We start from the raw sequence: 20,011 nt of genomic DNA on the forward strand, positions 1-20,011 counted from the left end.
AATTGTTGGTATTCAATGTGAGCCCAGGTTGCTAGCGCTAAGATTGTTCTATCTGTGTATACTGAACAAAGATGAGGACAAAGAAAATAGAAGCAACCAATGGACTGATGATATTGTTAACTACCAGTGTTCAAAAAAATGTGTTCAAAAGTATTTCTAATACTCTCCAGAATATGTTTAAGTAAAATATTAATTAACTGGCCTATACATCTCTTTATGATGAATCAGGAAGTTACAGTATGAAATCATATAAATATACTTGCTTTGGGGAATTCCCTTTTGGACCCTTTTATTTTTCATCGTCTCATCTCATATCACGAGTCCCCAGAAATATGCCGTGCTAATATTGCCAACTGAGTTCTTCCAAGCAGGGATGACATCAGCCATCTGTCACACAGTACTAATGCTGGGAAGCAGAGCCAACTATAGAGAAAATAAATACCTTTCATATCGATTAGCCAAATATTTATGTTGAGAATGAAATGATTAAAATCTCACTATTCAAGCTAATTACCCTAAGTGAATATTTGCCTCTAAGTGAACAATATACTAGCAATGCACTTTCCCCATTCCTTTGCTAAACCAGATTTCATTTTGAACATGTGCAGTGCATGAGGGGCTCATGCTAGACTTCGCAAGGTGTTCCCCTAAACCACTGTAGTGATCTTTCAGCCTGCAGGTATATCTCCTGCTGCCTTGGTAGATTCTTTCTATACACTGAGTTGTATTGGTTTCCAGCTGGCTGTTCTCTTGTTCTATTTTAAGCTACTCAGTCTTTTCAAGTCTGCGACTTTGGAGTTGGTCATTGCAGGGTCACACAATTGGTGTTCGCTAACGCTGATTTGATGCTGAAGCATTTATTTTTCTAGAAGTGATTATTTAAAGATGGGCTAAATGGCTACCTGGCTTGATTACAATAGATGAATACATTATTTTGTAAATTGAGTAACCCTATTCAAAGACATAAGACATTTTTCCAAAATCGTCTGCTGCTATTGTGGTTACTGAGTCATTCGGTGTCAGCAGGGAAGACATTGAGTGAACTGCTAATTCAACTTTTATAGAATACAGATATTTATGTGGTGATGGTTGGGAGGGGGACAGGATTTGTTCTATATTACATCTAAGTCTATGGAGAGATTAGCTATTTCAGAATATGGTTATTGTGTATTTTTGCTTCTGGGAAAGAAGTGAAATTCAGTGTTTCATAATTTGATTAGGTAGTCAAAGGTGCTTTGAGCTTTCTTCCAGGTGACTTAAAGGTCACAGTATAGAATGCTTTTGAAAACTCAAGTATATCCATTTAGTTTGGCTGGAAACAGCATCCTTTTCTAAAATAAATGAAACGTGATGATACAAAAATATTTTGGGAAAGTCTGCAGCTTTATATAGTAACCAAAGTCAAAGCGTTATGTGACCAATCTAAAAGATCAATTACACTTAAGTCACTCTGGATCACTGCTCTCTGTGAGTCTAAAATACAGCTGAATTGAATAAACACTTAATTCATTTACTGTTTTGTCTAAATATTAACTTCTTCAGATATTTAAAGAATGCAAGTAAATGGATCATCTGCTTCGATATTTGTCCTGGCCACTGAAAATTTTAGAGGAAAAATTAATGAAGACCTACATAGATATATTTTAAAAATTGATTTAACAAAACAGCATATCATTTTGCCCTGGAGGGCACCACTAATTTTCATAATAAAAACATTAACTTATAAAATATATTTTCTTTCTTTTTTTTATAAAATATATTTTCAAACAATATTACTTTCACTTTATTATATTATTGTACAATGTATGTAACAAAGTAACACATATTTCTGAACTAACTGAAAAACAAAGCAAGTTGCAATTGAGGGGCCAAATCATTACCATTTTTGTCATACTTAGAGGTGGCTTTTCTATACTAAACTACTGCCTTAGGCAAAACTACCATCGCTGATCTAGGATCTTGACTAGAGCAGGTCTTCCCACTTCTGCTTTCTTACTCTTCACAGGGGCAGAATCTGCCTCTGGTATGCAGTTTGACACAGGGGCTGCTGCTACAAGTCAGCTAACTTCAAAGTTGGAAATGGAATTATCTGCTGAGCAGACTCATTTATTCTTCAAATAACTTCTCCCCTGGGCAGAATGGGTATATTGGTGGAAAAAGGAGGATCCCACTATTTGAGCACGTCTACACAGAGGAAAGAGTGAAAATGGCCAATAAGCATTCTCTTCTGACATACTATTTTTAAAAACAGTTTAATAATTTCTGCTTTACATAGACATGGGATAATTTCCTCCTCCTTTAATTACCCACTATAAAACTTCATGTGCATTTTCCCTCATTTTTCTTTAGGCAAATATAAATGTGCATTGTAGAAGTTAATTTTGTTGCATAACAGACTAGACTAAAACTTAGTGGCTTAAGTCAATAACATTGCACAAGTTCATAATTCTGTAGATTAGCAGTTTGAACAGGACTGATCTAGGATGCCTCCTCTGTGTATCACATCATTCTGGCTGATCTCAGTCCTGCAATTTGGGTCAGCTGTAATATCGACTTGAGCTGGATTGTCCTGGATAGCCACACGGACATATCAGGTTGATCCCTGGGCTCTTAATGTGGCTACCTTGGTTCTCCTCTGTATGATTTCCCATCTTCCAGGGGTATAGCAAGCTTCTTTAGATGATCATGGAAGCATTCCAAGACAGTGAAAACAAGACAACAGGAAAGAGAGAAAGAGAGAAGGAGAGAACAAGAGGGAGGATGAGAGAGAGATAGGTATAATGTTTTATATTTGAAGTTGCAGACTCTGAAATCGTCATGAAATAAAATGAATTGACTAATAATTATATGTGAAAAGCATATGAAATAAATGATTAAAGTATTAAAATTATACTTATATTGTATATTGTTTGTATAAAATAATTATAACACTATAAATAGAAGATAAAATAATATAGCATAAATATTACATATTATATAACTATATAATTATATAATAATAAATAAAATTATAAATGAAAAACAAAGAAGATATACAAGCAATCAGAAAATGTGAAACTGTAAAACTTTGGAAAGAAATTAAAGGCTGAATAAATTTTAAAATATAGAATATAATGAGCCAAAGTAGAGTAAGTGATCATAAGAGATTTGAAAGATCAAACTGAAGAGAGCTGAGAAAAAGAGAAAAAATAAGTAAAATGCCTCCCAAAATGTAAAATGCATTGTTTCCTGAATAAGAAAATTTATGTTCCAGAAAATACAATGTACATATAGGGACAGTATACCTTTCAATTGAGAAAATTGCTAGACAACTTGAGAAATACTTCAGTAATAATAGGTTTCAAAGAAAAAAAATCTCCAGTTCCTCTAGGCAGAAAGACTAAGTCACTTACAAAGGAAAGAAAATCAATATGATGGCAAATACTTCTGCAACACCGATTGCAAAAAATAGAGCAAAGTAGTGTTTACGAGATAGCCAGCTGTCATGTCAGGAGTTTATAACCAGCCAAACTGTGTGTCATCAACTCCACACACACACAACTGATGAACCAGTAAATTTCAAGGAATATTATATGTATGGGTATTTTCAAGGGAGCTACCAAATGGTTCATTCAATAATAAGATGACTGGGGATTTTTACCAAAAGACTGAGGGTAATTATTAGATAAGTTTAAAAGTAGATATATTAGTAAATCAAAAAAGTAGGATGAAGATGGAAAATGTTGAGTCAAATCTCTAAAACAGTGTCTGTATATCTTCTCTATGTATGAAAATAAAGGTTTTTTTGTAGATATATATGGGAAATTGCAACCCACTCTAGTATTCTTGCCTGGTGAATTCTGTGGACAGATGAGCCTGGCAGAATACAGTCCATGGGGTCGAAAAGAGTTGGACATGGCGGAGAGACTAACACTCTCACTTTTACTTCATGAATAAATAGACTATGTTCATACAACATAGGTGGTTTATTATGAGATTAGTGTTATTACAAAAGTATATGTTTAGGCAGAATGTTTTACAATTAATTATAAAATGGTCAATGATTTAATAAAATCTTAGCTAATAGAAATTTTATGATGTTGGGCTTTAGCAGGCTGATAAATGCATAAGTTGCTTAATCACTTTGCTCTATACCAGAAAGTAACAAAACATCATAAATCAACTACCCTTCAACTTAAACATTTTTTAACATCAAAAATATTCACAAGTGGGTAAAAATCAACACAATGAGAGATTGATAGCAGTTACTTTGTAAAAGCCTAAAATGAAATCCTCATCCCCATACTTCTTCAAAGAAGCTAATTCTGTTAAAATGAGAGTGATAATAGGAAGAGATAGTTTAAAAGTCTTTAAATGCCATAGAGTAGATCAATATGGAAGAGCTTAATAATATGAAATATTTCTTACCCCCTTTTTTATGTTTTCTAATTATTCTATATTCACATGAGGCAAATAAAATATATTATAAATAAAAACATTAAAATGTATAACAGGCAAAAATATAATGCTAAATTATAACACCCTTTATCTTTGAATTATAAGGTGTTGTTCATTTTTTATTTCCTTCTACTCACTTCTCTAAATTTACAGAATGACCATGTTTCAGTGTATAAAGAAAAAAAATATATTGCAATGTTGATTACTTGAATTTTCCAGCACCACTAATAAAAAATTACTTAAATGAACATTTTTCTTTTATTTAATTTTATATTGAATATAGCAGATTAATAATGTTGTGTTAGTTTCAAGTGTACAGTAGTGATTCAATTATACATATACATGTATCTATTCTTTTAAAAATTCTTTTCCCATTATGTTTATTATAGAATATTAAGCAGAGTTCCTTGTGCTTTACATTAGGTCTTTGTTGATTACTTATTTTAAATATAGTGGTGTGTTTCTGTCAGTCCCAAACTTCCAATCTATTCCTTCCTCCCATCCTTCCTCCCTGGTAAACATAAGTGTCATTCTCTAAGTCTGTGAGTCTGATTCTGTTTTATAGATAAGTTCATTTGTATCATTTTTAAAATTAAATTCTCATATGAGTGATATACAGTATTTCTTTCTCTGCCTGACTTACTTCACTTGGTATGGTATTCTCCAGGAACATCCATGTTGCTGCAAATGGCATTATTTCATTCTCTTTACTGGCTGAGTAATATTCCATTGTGTATATGTATTATGTCTTTAGCCATGCATCTATCTGTCAGTGGACATTTAGATTACTTCCATGTCTTAGCTATTGTAAACAGCTCTGCAATGGACACTGGGGTGCTTGTATCATTTTGAATAATGTGTTAGTTTGGATATATGCCCAGATGTAGGATTGCTAGATAATATGGTACTTCTATTTTTAGTTTTTAAATACCCTCCATACTGTTCTCAATAGTGGATATACCAATTTACTTTCCCACCAACAGTGTAGGAGGGTTCTCTTTTCTCCACACCCTCTTCAGTATTTATCATTGATTGACTTTTTGATAATGGCCATTCTGACTGGCATGAGGTGATAACTCATGGTAGTTTTGATTTGCATTTATAATGAATGATGTTGAATGTCTTTTCATGTTACTCTTAGCCAACTGTATATATTCTTTGGAGAAACATCTATTTAGGTTTTCCACTCATTTTTTGTTGATTTTTTTTATATTGAACTATATGAGATGTTTGTAAATGTTAGAGATTAATCCCTCATTAGTTACATTGTTTGCAAATATTTTCTCCCATTCTGTAGATTGTCTTTTTATTTTATTCATGGTTTTCTTTTCTGTGCAAAAGATTTTGAATTTAATTAGGTCCAATTTATTAATTTTTATTTTTATTTCCATTACACTAGGAGATAGCTTGATAAAATGTATTGCTACAATTTAAAAAAGTGTTCTACCTACATTTTCCTCTAAATGTTTCATATTATCTGATCTGACATTTAGATCTATAATTCAATTTTAGTTTATTTTTGTATATGGTGTTAAAGAATGTTCTAGTTTCATTTTTTGCTTGTAGCAGTTCAGTTTGGCAACCTGCTCCAGTATTCTTGCCTGGAAAATTCTAAGGACAGAGGAGCCATGGGAGTCACAAAGAGTCAGTCATGACTAATTGATTGAGCATCAGTTTTCTAGAACCATATACTGAAGAATCTTTTCTTCTTTGTATGGTCTTACCTTCTTTGTCATAGATTAATTTGCCATTGGTATATTGATTTATTTCTAGGGTTTATATCCTGTTCATTTATTGATATTTTTGTTTCTGTGCCACTACCATATGGTTTTAATGACTATAGATTTGCAGGGTAGTCTGAAGTAGGGAGAGTGATTCATCCAGGTTTTTTTTTCTTTCTCAAGATTGCTTTGGCTATTTGGGGTTTTTTGTGTTTCATTAGAAATTTTAAAAATCGTTTTATTCTAGTTCTGTGAAAATGCCATTGGTAATTTGTAGGGATTGCATTGAATCTATAGATTGCTTTTGATAGTATGGCCACTTTGACAATATTGATTCTTCCAATTCAATAATATGGTACATCTTTCCATCTGTCTGTGTCATCTTTGTTTTCTTTCATCAATGTCTTATAGGTTTCAGAGTAAAGGTATTTTGTCTCCTTAGGCAGTTTTATTCCTAGGTATTTTATTCTTTTTGATGTGATGGTAAGTGAAATTGTTTCTTTAATTTTGCTCTCTGATCTTTTGCTCTATGTAGAAATGTAACAGATTTCTGTGTATTAATTTTATATCCTGCAACTTTACTGAATTCATTGATAAGCTCTAATGAATTTTCAATTCATTTGGAATGAAGATTCTGTTCATTTTGAAATCAAGTGCTTAAAATGTAGAATGTAGTCCAAAGGAAGTCAAATAGGGATTTTTAAAGAAACAAAGGAGAAAGAAGAAAAGAGAGAAATAAATAAACAGGCTACTGGAATATAAAATTAAGAAAAACATAAACACCACCAAGAGCTTTCTTTTCTATAATTAAATAATAAATCAGCTTCAAGAGCTAAAAGCTAAAGTTATTAGAGGTATATTGTCTTATCTAATTTTTTCTTTTCCTAAAAGAAAGCAAACATTTTTGTTAGTACATACAAACTTTTTCTAGAATTAGCCTCAAATAAGAATTATTAAATCCTTATAAGAGAAACAATAATGTACAACACATTCCACTCAAAAATAGATAAAGTAGATATATGAAACAAGTGACTACTGTCTTATGAGTATTGCATTGACCTGTAAAGAGTGATGTGTACTTATCTAAACCTTATAGCACTTTGCTACTCTTTAGGGCTCTAGGCTAAAGGCTTAAACATGTACTTTCCAATGACTTAAGCATACAAAGAAAAAGTTTGAAAATGCCAGATAATTGTCCTATAGTATGTCTCTGTCAACATTGCCTTAAATTAAGTTATTGGATTATGATTTATTTGTCACTGATTTATATTACAAGTAACTGTAAAATACACAGTTTATCTTTCTTGGTTAAAAATGATTGCTGCATGTTTTACGTGTTATTCATGGCCTGACTTTGACTCCAGATTGCCCTTGAGAATACTGAGCTAATAACATACTTTTACAGTGACTCTGCTTCCCCCTCTGCAAAATAGGGATCATTTATGCTTTCATTCCACACATATTTATTGATTATTACACCGGTCAAGGTAGGATGGGTTATGCTGTGGTAATAAGCTCCCTAATTCTCAGTGGCTGCATACCACTAGTTTAATTCACTGCCCCGAAAATCCACTCAGGGTTTGGGCAGTTCTCCAGAACAGCTGTCCACCATGAATACACTCAGCATTCCAAGCTGTTTCAGTCTTTTGGCATCTCCATTATGAACATGAGCTTCCAAGATCTTCATGCAAGGAGGAAAAAAAGGACTGAAGAGTCAAGAGTCAACAATTACAAGAAACCACCTAGAAGAAACCATTCAGCATTTTCATTCACAGTTTTTGGGGAAAGCATGTGATATATCTTGCTCAAAAAATGTGAGCACATGATATGTCTGGGCTTCCTTGGTGGCTCAGACAGTAAAGAATCTGCCTGCAATGCAGGAAACTTGGGTTTGACCCCTGGGTTGGGAAGATCTCATGAAGAAGGAAATGGCTACCCACTCCAATATTCTTGTCTGGAGAATTCCATGGACAGAGGAGCCCAGTGGGCTATATAGCCTGTGGGGTCATAAAGAGTTGGACATGACTGAGAGACTAATAATTATGTGATATGTCTTCCTATAACTTGAGAGTGTTAGAAAATAGTTGTTCCTCCATTCCAGCCAGAATGGACTGGCTCTCATTAGAGTGTAAATGTGCTCACCGCAATCACCTTTAAGGTGTCAGATGCCATTCTTAACTCAACAGATAGAACTATGAACAGAAAATTACAAATTTAGACCATGAATCTTATAGTCATAGTGGTGGAGGCAAGGCTCATAGAAGATAAACAGATATACAATAAATCACAAGGTGCTAAGCGTTATGGGGGAAAAGAAATTAGGATAACTTGAATAGAAAATGAAAGATGCAGCTGGCAGTAGGAGCTTATGATTTTATTTTTTATGTAGCTTAATGGCTTATGTGGAACATAAGACTGTGGCTTAGAATATCAAGAAGCAAATATATAGGCATTGTGGCTAGAAATGAGTCAGCAGGAACATAAATACAAAGAGTTCAGAGTGGTAGAGAGAGGTGAGTGCTTGTAAGGCCTTACAGGTCTTGGCAAGTGCATAGCTCTTGCTTTGACTAAAGTCAAGAATTTGGGCAGGAAAATGGTATGATATGACTGACTTTTCTTGGCTATATTGGGTCTTCATTGCTGTGTGCAGGCTTCTTCTAGTCGTGGTGAGTGGAAGCTACCCTTTAGCTGTGGTGTGTGGGTTTTAGAGCATGGCTTTCATTAGTTGTGGTGCGCTGTGGCATGTGGAGACTTCCCAGACCAGGGATCGAATCCATGTCTCCTGCATTGGCAAACACATTCTTTACCACCGTACCACCAGGGAAATGCTGACTAAAATTAAAAGTATCACCCTGGCTGTATAGTATAGATTTTGACAGTGAGAATAGAAGGCGGAATAAGAAGCTGTTGTAATAAATCATGCAAGAAGCAATTGAAAATTATTCTAAGATGAATGGTAGAGATAAGTGGTGGGCAGTGGACTAGTTCTGAATGTATTTAGAAGCTGTGGACCACAAAATTTCCAGATGTATCAGGATGTTCAAGTAAGACAGTAATGAAAAATGACTCCAAGTTTTGTGATAAGATAAATTGAAGGAATGAAGTTGTTTCTTTATTGAGTTGGAGAAGTAGGGTGAAAGGTTGGGAATGAATGGTTGCATTTTGGACAAGTGCTATTTGAAAGGTTGAATAGCTATCTAAGTGAAGAGTTAGAGTAAGTTGCTGGATTTTTAAGTCTGAAGTTAAAATGGAAGGTCTATGCTAAGATAAATATATGGAATTACCTGCATTTCTAATAAGTCTTAATCACTGAAACAGAATAAGGTACCTTGGAAAGTGATTGAAAATTAGAGAAATATTTGATAAGCAAGCCCTCATATATTCCAAAATATAACAGTATAAGAAGAAAGGGAGTCAAAAGAGAGACAGAAAGGAAGGTTCTTTCTTTCTAGTTCTAGTAAGGAAGAAATGGAATGAACAGGAGTGGTGTCTGGAATTCAAGTGAAAAAGTACTTCAAAAAGGAGGTTGTGGTCACCTCTACTAAATGCTGCCAGGAAATGCAAAGAAAGACAGCAAAGCCATCAGTAAGAACAATGACCAGTTTATAAATATTCTTGTGAGGATACATGACATGACACGCAAACCAATAAGCCAAATATTTAGTTCATGGGAATACAATAAATGTTTAGTATTATTATTTTGTTCAGTTCAATTTGTTTGCTCAGTCGTGTCCAACTCTTTGCTATCCCATGGACTGCAGCACGCCAGGCTTCCCTGTTCATCACCAACTCCTGGAGCTTGCTCAAACTCATGTCCATCAAGTTGGTGATGCCATCCAACAATCTCATCCTCTGTCTTCCCCTTCTCCTCCTGCCTTCAGTCTTTTCCAGTGAGTCAGTTCTTCGCATCAGGTAGCCAAAGTATTGGAGTTTCAGCTTCAGCATCAGTCCTTCCAATGAATATTCAGGACTGATTTCCTTTAGGATTGAGTGGTGTGATCTCCTTGCCAACTAAGGGACTCTCAAGAGTTCTCCAACACCACAGTTCAAAAGCATCAATTCTTCAGTGTTCAGCTTTCTTTATAGTCCAACTCTCACATCCAAACATGACTACTGGAAAAACCATAACTTTGACTAGATGGACCTTTGTCAGCAAAGGCTGGTGTTATTCTGTTGTCAGGATTAATTCATATACTGTGATTGATCCTGATGACATTCAGTTAAATAAGATTTGTGGAAATCCATATCCACATTCAACATAAGGGACAGAAAAAATAGAGAGGGTGTGCCTATCTCAGCCTGTCATTTCCAAAGGAAGCAGGTACTCCTTCCCTTGAAGGAGAAGTTATTCACTTGGTTTTAGAAAGAAGATAGATAATGAGCAAAGACAGAACATATCCTAAGACCTAAAATTGTTATAGGTAAAGGAAAAGATATATAGTGATGATAACAAAGGAAGCTAGAATATTAAGCATGGGCTAGCTATTTTATAAATATTTTTATACGATTTCCCCAAAACATTCTAAATTTGTCCTTAATGTAAGGGAGGACCACTGAATGGTTCAAGCAGAGAAAATCATAACCTCATTCAATAATTTATTAAAAAATTACTGTACCAAAAAAATGGAAAATGCATTTTAAATATGAAATAGTGGAATCTGAAAGTTAAATATGATCTATTAAAATAAGGTGAAAATATTTTATTTAATATTGAATTAAGTTAATGACAATGTTTGAAAAAGACAGAAATGAGTTGAAAAACATTTGAGTTAAAATCAGTTATATTTGATATATTTGATATAGGTTGAATAAGAAAACATGAGTATTAATTTACAAATTTCTGATAAATGTGTCTTGTTTAATAATAATTCCACTCACCAATATAAAAATACATCAGGAAAAATGGCAGATTTAGAAAGTAGATGAATTCTTCTTTAGATTAATTGACTTCAAAAGGGCCTGGAAAATGAACAGGACGCTGCGGTGAATATAAACTTTTTCAAGTTTGAGGGGAAAAAAAGATGATTTTGATTTTAGAATTAGAAGACATCAAAATAAAAATGGTAGTTGAAGCCAAGTTTTGAGGAACTCACCCAGTAACCACAGAGTAAGAATAGAATAACATCAAGGATGGACTGCATTGTTTAATCCTTGCTAAGACAGGCTATCTCATGTCAATCATGTGCTACTTATTGATTAACCCAGCATTATTCTAAAAAAAAATAAGTGTCAGTTTTTGTGAGGTGCTAGAAAAGTTACTTGATCAATAACTGAATATTCTATGGTGGTCAAAGGAAAAGTCTTAATAGTCAGGTGTTTAGCTAATAAAATAATACTGGTGTAGTATGAAATTTAGGTGAACAATGAACTATCCAATACATGAATAGAGGAGTCTTATTAAAATGATGTTTAAAAATTTGGTAATGCAGCCCAGAGCAGCAATATTAACTTTGGTAAATGTATCTCTGTGTGAAATTGTAAGAAGAGTCATCTATTTTTCAACACTTCTCTTTGGTGTTGATAAACTTATTCCATATGTCCAAAATTAGATGTGTATGTTCTTGTTGGCTAAGGTGTGTGTGCTCAGTTGCTTAGTTATGTTTGACTCTTTGCAACCCCATGGACTGTAGCCTGGCAGGCTCCCCTGTCCATAGATTTCCCAGGCAAGGATACTGGAATAATTTGCCATTTCCTCCTTCAGGGATCGTCCCAACCTAGGGATTGAACCTGTGTCTCTTGCATCTCCTGTACTAGCAGGCCAATTCTTTAGCCACTAGTGCCACCAAGGCTTCTCTTTGGTGTTGATGAGCTTATTCCATATGTATAAAATTAGTATGTGTATGTTCTTGTTGGCTAAGGCAGGAAGAGGCATAGCCAGTTTACTTGAAAATAATACTAAATGCAGAAGATATCACTACTGTAGGAATGACTATCTGGACTTGAAGAGTAATGTGAAAATGGATGATACAAGTGTAACTTTAGCTCAATGTGACTTTTTCATTATATTGAACAGGGCACTTTTGAGAATGTAAATGTGTAGAAGGGTTTATAAAAATGTTGGGTAATCAAAGGGGTGAAATGTGTTGGACGATTCCCTTCCCTCTGCTCACCCCATAGACACACATATACGTGCAAGCTCACACACTCCAAACTAATCAGAATGTGAGTTCATCCAGAGGGCGGACTATGCCACAAGTTAAGCCTGCTGAAAAGCTTTTACCAAAATTAGGACAGTGAGGCAAAGGCAAAATAACGCTGAGGTCAGTCTTTACAAATACTGAGTTCTCACCAGCTTGTTCTATAAACTCATTGTTGTGGTTCATGCTCACTAGGCTTCCAGATGTCTGTTATATTAATATTTTAACCATTTCTTAGCTTGAAGTTCAATTGGTTTTTGAGGCAACAATATACTCCTAATGGGTACCTTTTGCTTACGTTAGTATTACTTTCTCTTCCTGAAAATTGAGACTTATCTCTGAAATAGTACATGGTGAAACATTCAAACTATTTGCAGCTCTATTATAAATTTAAAATGATGTATAATCTAGTATTAAAAAGAAAATGTAAGCAGAGGTACTTTCTGAAAAATCACATTCCATAATAATTCTTTCTGTTCAGTTTGTTTCAGGGTGAAGAATGAGGGAATTCCTTCCTTTATTCAATTGCAATATGTATCATTTGTTTATTTTTACCATCTCAGATGGTGACTGCAGCCATGAAATTAAAAGATGCTTGCTCCTTGAAAGAATAGCTATAACAAACCTAGACAACATATTAAAAAGCAGACATTACTTTACTGACAAAGTCCATCTAGTCAAAGCTATGGTTTTTCCAGTAGTCATGTATGGAAGAGAGAGTTGGACTATAAAGAAACCTGAGCACTGAAGAATTGATGCTTTTGAACTGTGGTGTCGGAGACTCTTGAGAGTCCCTTGGTCAGCAAGGAGATCACACCAGTCAATCAAGGAAATCAGTCCTGAACATTTTTGGAAGGACTTGATGCTGAAGCTGAAACTCCAATACTTTAGCCACCTGATGTGAAGAACTGACTCACTGGAATAGACCCCGATGCTGGAAAGATTGAAGGCAGGAGGAGAAGGGGACCACAGAAGATGAGATGGTTGGATGGCATCACTGACTCGATGGTTGAGTAAGCTCCAGGAGTTGGTGATGGACAGGGAAGCCTGGTGTGCTGCAGTCCATAGGGTTGCAAATAGTCGGGCATGACTGAGTGACTGAACTGAATTGAACCATCTCTGAAACTTTGAGGTAATAAAGTAAATGGGCCAGCTTTTAATATTCAGTTGTACAGAAGTTATGCTTTCAAAACGTGTATTCTTGTAAGAATTATTATTTTGCTGTTCTCTATGAAAATCTGTTTTATTCGGAATCAGTTGCACAGCTGAGGTTCTGATTGCTTTAGAGCATCAGCAGTTCCTTGGCTATTTACAAAACTCTCAGAATGTTTACCTTGGGGAGCTAGGCAGATTTGGTAAAGAGAATGCATCTAAAACCAAATGATTTTCTAGAGGCTTTTCTGAACTATTCCTTTGGAAAAGAATTTTTTTCAACTATTTTTGAAGCCAAATTGAACTACAAAGGAATTAACTGGTATTTCATTTGCTATCATTCATAGCATTTGGCCCTACATACTGAGGTGTTTTTTTTTGTTTGTTTGTTTGTTTTTTGTAGAGACATATTATTCATTTAGTTTCCTGATGAGTTTCAGATTTATAAACTCCAAAGATATGCTATATATTTCTATGGAAAAATTGTTTTAGCCTAGTTGCCTAGAGATGCAATTTTTACCCAGGTCTTTGAGTTTAAAACTTACTTCCTGGGAATGGTTTTTAGGGCATAAGGATGGATTTTACTGTTTGTAACCAAGAGAAGTATTTTTCATAACAAAGTGAGTATATTTCTATCTATAAGTGCAACATATACTATGCCTGTCAGAAAATATGTTTTAAATAGAATTATTTTATAGTGCTTTGATGGAGATATCAAAAAACTGCTAATAATATCATATCTGCAAGTGAAAATGACTTTTTCATTTATTCATTGTTAAAAAATAAAATTTGTCATAGAGAATCTTTTCTTAGTCGCTCAGTCACGTCCGACTCTTTGCGACCCCATGGACTTTAGCCCGCCAGGCTCCTCTGCTCACAGGGATTCTCTAGGCAAGAATACTGGAGTGGGTTGCCATGCCCTCCTTCAGGGGATCTTCCCAACCCAGGGATCGAAGCCAGACCTCTCACATTGCAGGCCGACTCTTTACCCTCTGAGCCATAAGGGAAGCCTTACTGGAGTGGATAGCCATTCCCTTCTCCAGGGAATCTTCCCAACCCAGGGACCGAACCCGGGTCTCCCACATTGCAGGCAGATTCTCCTATCCAGTGCCAACCAAGCCCGACCCTGCTTAGCTTCTGAGATCAGACAAGATCAGGCACATTCAGGGTGATTTGGCCATAGACACAGGTGGATTCTTTATCAGCTGAGCTGCCAAGAAAGCCCAATAAATCTGTATTTATTTGGAGAAGATAATTCATCTTAAGTGGAAAATAGCAAATATATGCAGAATTCCTCCTTCATTCCTGTGATGATCTGTTCTCAATGTGAGCATTCTTGAGAAATTTAGCAAATCTCTGAGAGGTGTGGGCTGTATGTAGAGATGTTTTGAATCACACCATCTTTACTGATAATTTGGAATATATTTTTGAGTTCCACCTTGCATCACATTTTACTCAAAAAATATTTTTGTCCTAACAAAAACTAACTACATTCTCTAAAAAGAACTAAAAATCAGTCTTTAAACGGTTCAACAAACCTGCTAACTTCTCAAAATATAAATTTTACAACAGCCAAACCACAGTTCAGATCAGGTTAGCTAGCTGCCGTAATAACTAAACTCTGAAATCTCAGTGGCTCTCCTGAGATGAAGTCTCATACAGGCAGCTGGTCCTCCTCCTGCTTGCCATGTCATCTGAAACTCATGGTACCCTGAGCCTGGTGCTGGAGGCACAGTGGCTTTTAATTGACTCAGTCCAGAGGTGACACACGCCCCTTCTCTACTCTTCATTGGTCAGAAGTACTTGTATGGCCCCAAATTAACTCTAAGGTTAGCTGGGGAACACAAATGAACGCATGTAGCTGATTGTGAGAACAACATTGAAAAAGTCTTTGTTTTTCTCCTCCAAAGCTCTACCTCCATTGAAAAGTTTTCATCAAAAAAGAATGTGATACCTGACTCCACAAACGTAATTAAACATTGTAAGTTATTAGGCCAAATAAGAGAGACAGAAGTATTGAATTCAATATTTTGAAAGATTGCATTCACTGATTTTGTTGTCATCTGCCTGAAAGAGTAACCTGTCACTTCTTAAGTCAACACATTCATCATTGTATAAATACAGTTTACATTACAAAGTTCAGTACTTTTAGAATTTAACATGCTACTTTGCCAGTTCCAACCACTCTAAAATAAAATAAGATTGGGAAACTGAAAAATAAAACAACACTAGAAAATTTAGCAAGTCTCTTTTTTTTCCTCCTGAATAGAATTGTCTTTCATTTGGGAAGAAAGTATTAACTGAGGACCATTCAATGATATTGCTATACAGACTGAGAACAGTGATTTGCCTGAAGCAGGAATTCCATTATATTTGGGAATTTTGATTAATTTTAAAGATACTATATAATATGTATACTATATATATACTATACTATATAATATATAGGTACAGTACTCTCTAATTACCTCTAGATTCTCCAACCACTCATTATAATGAATGGAGACATAGCACAAATACATATTGTAGAAGTCTTAGTTTTCTCAAAGACAGGGGAAAGCAAGCTAATATTTATTGGGGTCTTTATATGCTAAGCAAAAAATAAAAAGCTCATGTGAATATTGCAATAAAAGGAGTACTATTCTATCTTTTTTTAACTAAATGAGGAAATTGAGACTCAAATTGAGAACCTTGTCTTGAATTATTTAGTTAATAACTGAAAGAGCCTGATTTATAACCCCAATTTGGCTCCAAAGTATCTGATTTTCTACTTTAAAGAGATCTTTAAACTTTTTCATAGCATAGCACATACATATAGTAAAAAGAAAACAATAGTTTTGATTTAAGATGCCCAGTTGTATTTTAACTTCTAACAAGTTGAATGTATTTCTGTAATACATTATGTACATTATAAAATAAACATAAAAACAGAAAATTTGAAGGAATAAAGACAGAAAAGATAGAAATAGAGGTTCTAATATTTCTTTCCTTTATGTTGCTGAAATATTTTGTGCACTTTTCTGTAAAAACAACCTGGAAAACCAATTATTTTTCAAACTTTTGCTTGAAAGAATTATAAGTTCACAAGAAATTGCATAAAATAGTAAAGAGAAGTTCCTGTCTACCCTCCATCGAGTTTCTCTTACTAATAACATCTTACAGAGCTAAACCAGGAGATGACACTGACCCACGGCAGTTGACTAGAGACTACTCACTTTATCTACCCTGTCCCAAATAGATATATTATGAACAAAATGAGCTCATCCTCCATTTGGAAAAATACAAAAATGAGCTAAGAAACATTTGGAATATGCTTTTCAATTTACCAAGATCTTTCTAATTCATCAAGCCCTAATAATAAATAATTGACAATCAAGTGAAAATGAATAAATCAGCCAGGGTGTCAGTACTTCATAGTGTCCAAGGACACATGCTCTGCTTGGTATGAAACCCATGCCAGCATTTCTTCTGTGCCTCAGTCTATTCACTAATAGTGGTGTTCATTCCACCGGCTACTAGCTATTATTAGCATTGTTCTCCAAATTACTGATGAAGAAGTGTACTCAGAGAGTTCAATTCAATTATTCAAAATCAAATGACTAATTATGGACAAAGCTGGACTCAAATTTTGCTGTTTTCACCTGAATGCTGTTTCTACCATGTTATTCTCATACCCAGGCAGGGAGGAAGGACAAAATAGAAAATACTGTAGCACAACTTTCATTTCATACTACTCTGAATATTTTAGACATTTGATTCATAGTTTATTCCTGTTACATATCCCTACTTAACAACCACAAATTTCTCCAAATATTTAAAGGTCTACTTTAGTTATTAATAAGTTACATTTGTAAACAGTGTTCTGCTGGTCTAAAATCATATATATTACAAAGCAATCAGATATTAACAGTATTTTAATTTCTGGGACTAATTTTATCCTAAGAAATCTGGTTTTCTGTTTAAGTAAAAGGTTCTGAATTGTAATCGTCATAGACATTTTCATTTAATCTTTAGAAAAAATGTTTAGTCTTATAGAGACTTTTTGTGAGGCTTTAGCAACAATGATGAATCAAAAATATTAAAAAAATTCATTTTATTTATCTAAGTTGTTCCTTGACTTGCTTAATGCTGTCAGGGTAATAGTAGACAGTTCTAAGTTAAAGACAAATTGGTTGCTACAGGTCAATATGTAAACTAGAACATTCAGCATCAATTTTTCTTGTACAAACTTACTCAACTCCAGGTTTTAGGAAAATATCCATATTAAACATAGACCTTTTCTGTTTAAAGCCACAATATAAAACGCCAGTCAATTTCAGCCCAAGATCACGTGCTGAATATTTTTCCAGTCATATGGGAAATTTTTATTTAATTTTCTAACATTTTCTTGAAGTACTCTTCACATGTGTTCCAATAAATGTAAACATTAACTGTTGCTATTATCCTAGTTTTACTTTAAAAGTATTATATTTACTATACCTACAAATAGTTCACACGAAGCAAGAAACCTAATATTTATATTTCATAATAAATATTATGAATATCTCTCTCAGGGAAAGAAACTGTTTAGACAATCTGCTTTTCACATAGAAAATCATGCTTCTAAATCTTAGTGACTATAGCTTTTCATTTTAACTTTTTTCATATTAAAGACAGTTTTTACTATAAAAGTAAAATGGGGCCTTTTAGCTATAGTTAAGAAACTTTCTTTTTTCTGCAAAGAGGGAAAATTATGGAAGCTGTAAATAAGTAATGATTGCCAAAGATCAGAGGAATTTTACATAAGACCAAAGCAATTTAATCTGGTGCTTTGATACAAGTTTGTAAATAATTCAGCATAATGATAATAATGACATCTTGAGAATTCTCAGCAACTGAACTGCCCTTGAAGGTATTAGAAGATGATTAGAAATTTAATGTTTTTAAGTCATGAATTAATTTTTGAATTTTTCCATGTGGGGTGAAGTGTATTATATTAAATAGTTGCTACCCAATCTCTTTAGTGTAAATACAAGAAAAATGTTAATATACTGGTCCTCTGTGTAGTAGAATCCACTTAGCCAGAGGTAGAATATCTATTTCCCTAAGAGTCAGGAATTCAAAATTAGTAGGTTTTTTTCCTTAAGTTTATATTTCACACAGATTATTTTCTTCGTCTAATTTTTTCACATCTCCTTAGAACCATGCCTTCAGATATGATTCAAAAAGACTCGGGTATAATTCTAGATGGATATGATTCTCCACCTAGAATAAGCCAATCTCTGTTCAGGGGGTCAGTTTTGCCTCTCTTCTAACTTGTTTAGTCTTAGGCAGGTGGTTTTTTTTTTTTTTTCCTAGGAGCTTAGATTTTCTCATGGGTAAAATAAAGAAATTGGATTCTGTGAGCTCAGTAATCTCCTGCAGTTCTATAATGCTCCAAGTATATTGCTTTCTAAATAATTCCTCAAAAGAGAGAGCCCTTCATTACCAGCCCCTTCCTGTTTGTCCAGCCAGCCAGAGAATTACTGATGATTCTGTAGACCCTGAGTTGCTTCATAAGCCCATGATGATTCTTGTGTAAGTGGAAAGTCCTTCCTTCCCATAGGAAACGTATGCTCATCCTTCTATATCTTCTCCGATTGCTTTCCCCCTGAAAATTCTCCTTAGTTTAGCCCTTCAGAGTTCATTACTTCCTCCCTTCAACCATCACTTTTACTGACGTCTTTCTCCATTTTCACACCAATCATTCCAGGCATTAATGTTCTTTCATTATCAATGTCCCCAAATAAATAATGATTTTTAAAGATAAGACTCATATTTTGGTTTCATAACTATATAAGCAATGGGGTTATATAATACAAATACTCAGTAAATACCTGATAAATGAAGGACAATTAAACTGTTAATAAGGCAAGAGCATATTAATGAAAAAGAACTGGGAGACATGAGATTGAGATTATGGTATTAGTTTTATTAATGATTGCTTTTGTATTCTTGGTTAAATTACTTCAACTTTGGTCAAGTATCACTAATAATGCAAACAGTGCCTATCTTATTGGACTGATTTTATGATTATGGGGTATGATAATTCAAATTAAATTACATAAGTAGATGTTTTATATTTATGGCATATGTATATGGCTTCCCTGGTGACTCAGATGGTAAAGAATCTGCCTGCAATGCAGGAAATCCAAGTTTGATCCCTGGGTTGGGAATATTCCCTGGAGACAGGAATGGCAACCTACTCCAGTATTCTTGCCTGGAGAATTCTATGGACAGGGGAGCCTGGCAGGCTACTTTGAAACCTCAAATTTCTATAATTTTAAGAGCTTATTATTATATCTGGTCAGCCACCACAATAAAATAGCAAAAATTTCCTACTTTTCTTCTATCAGTTACAGATTTTTTTCCTTCTTTAATCATCAAAAGTGGTTTTTAAACATTTAGATGGAAGAGCCAGATTCAAATTTCCAGATAACACATGAGTCAGTAGTAACTGAAAAGTAACCAAATATCCAAATGTCTTTTAGAATGTACTTTCCATCTGGGTTAGTTAACATTGTTTGTTCTTTACTAAGAAAACAT

Source organism: Cervus canadensis, chromosome 3 (assembly GCF_019320065.1).
Source record: "Cervus canadensis isolate Bull #8, Minnesota chromosome 3, ASM1932006v1, whole genome shotgun sequence".
NCBI lineage: Eukaryota > Metazoa > Chordata > Mammalia > Artiodactyla > Cervidae > Cervus > Cervus canadensis.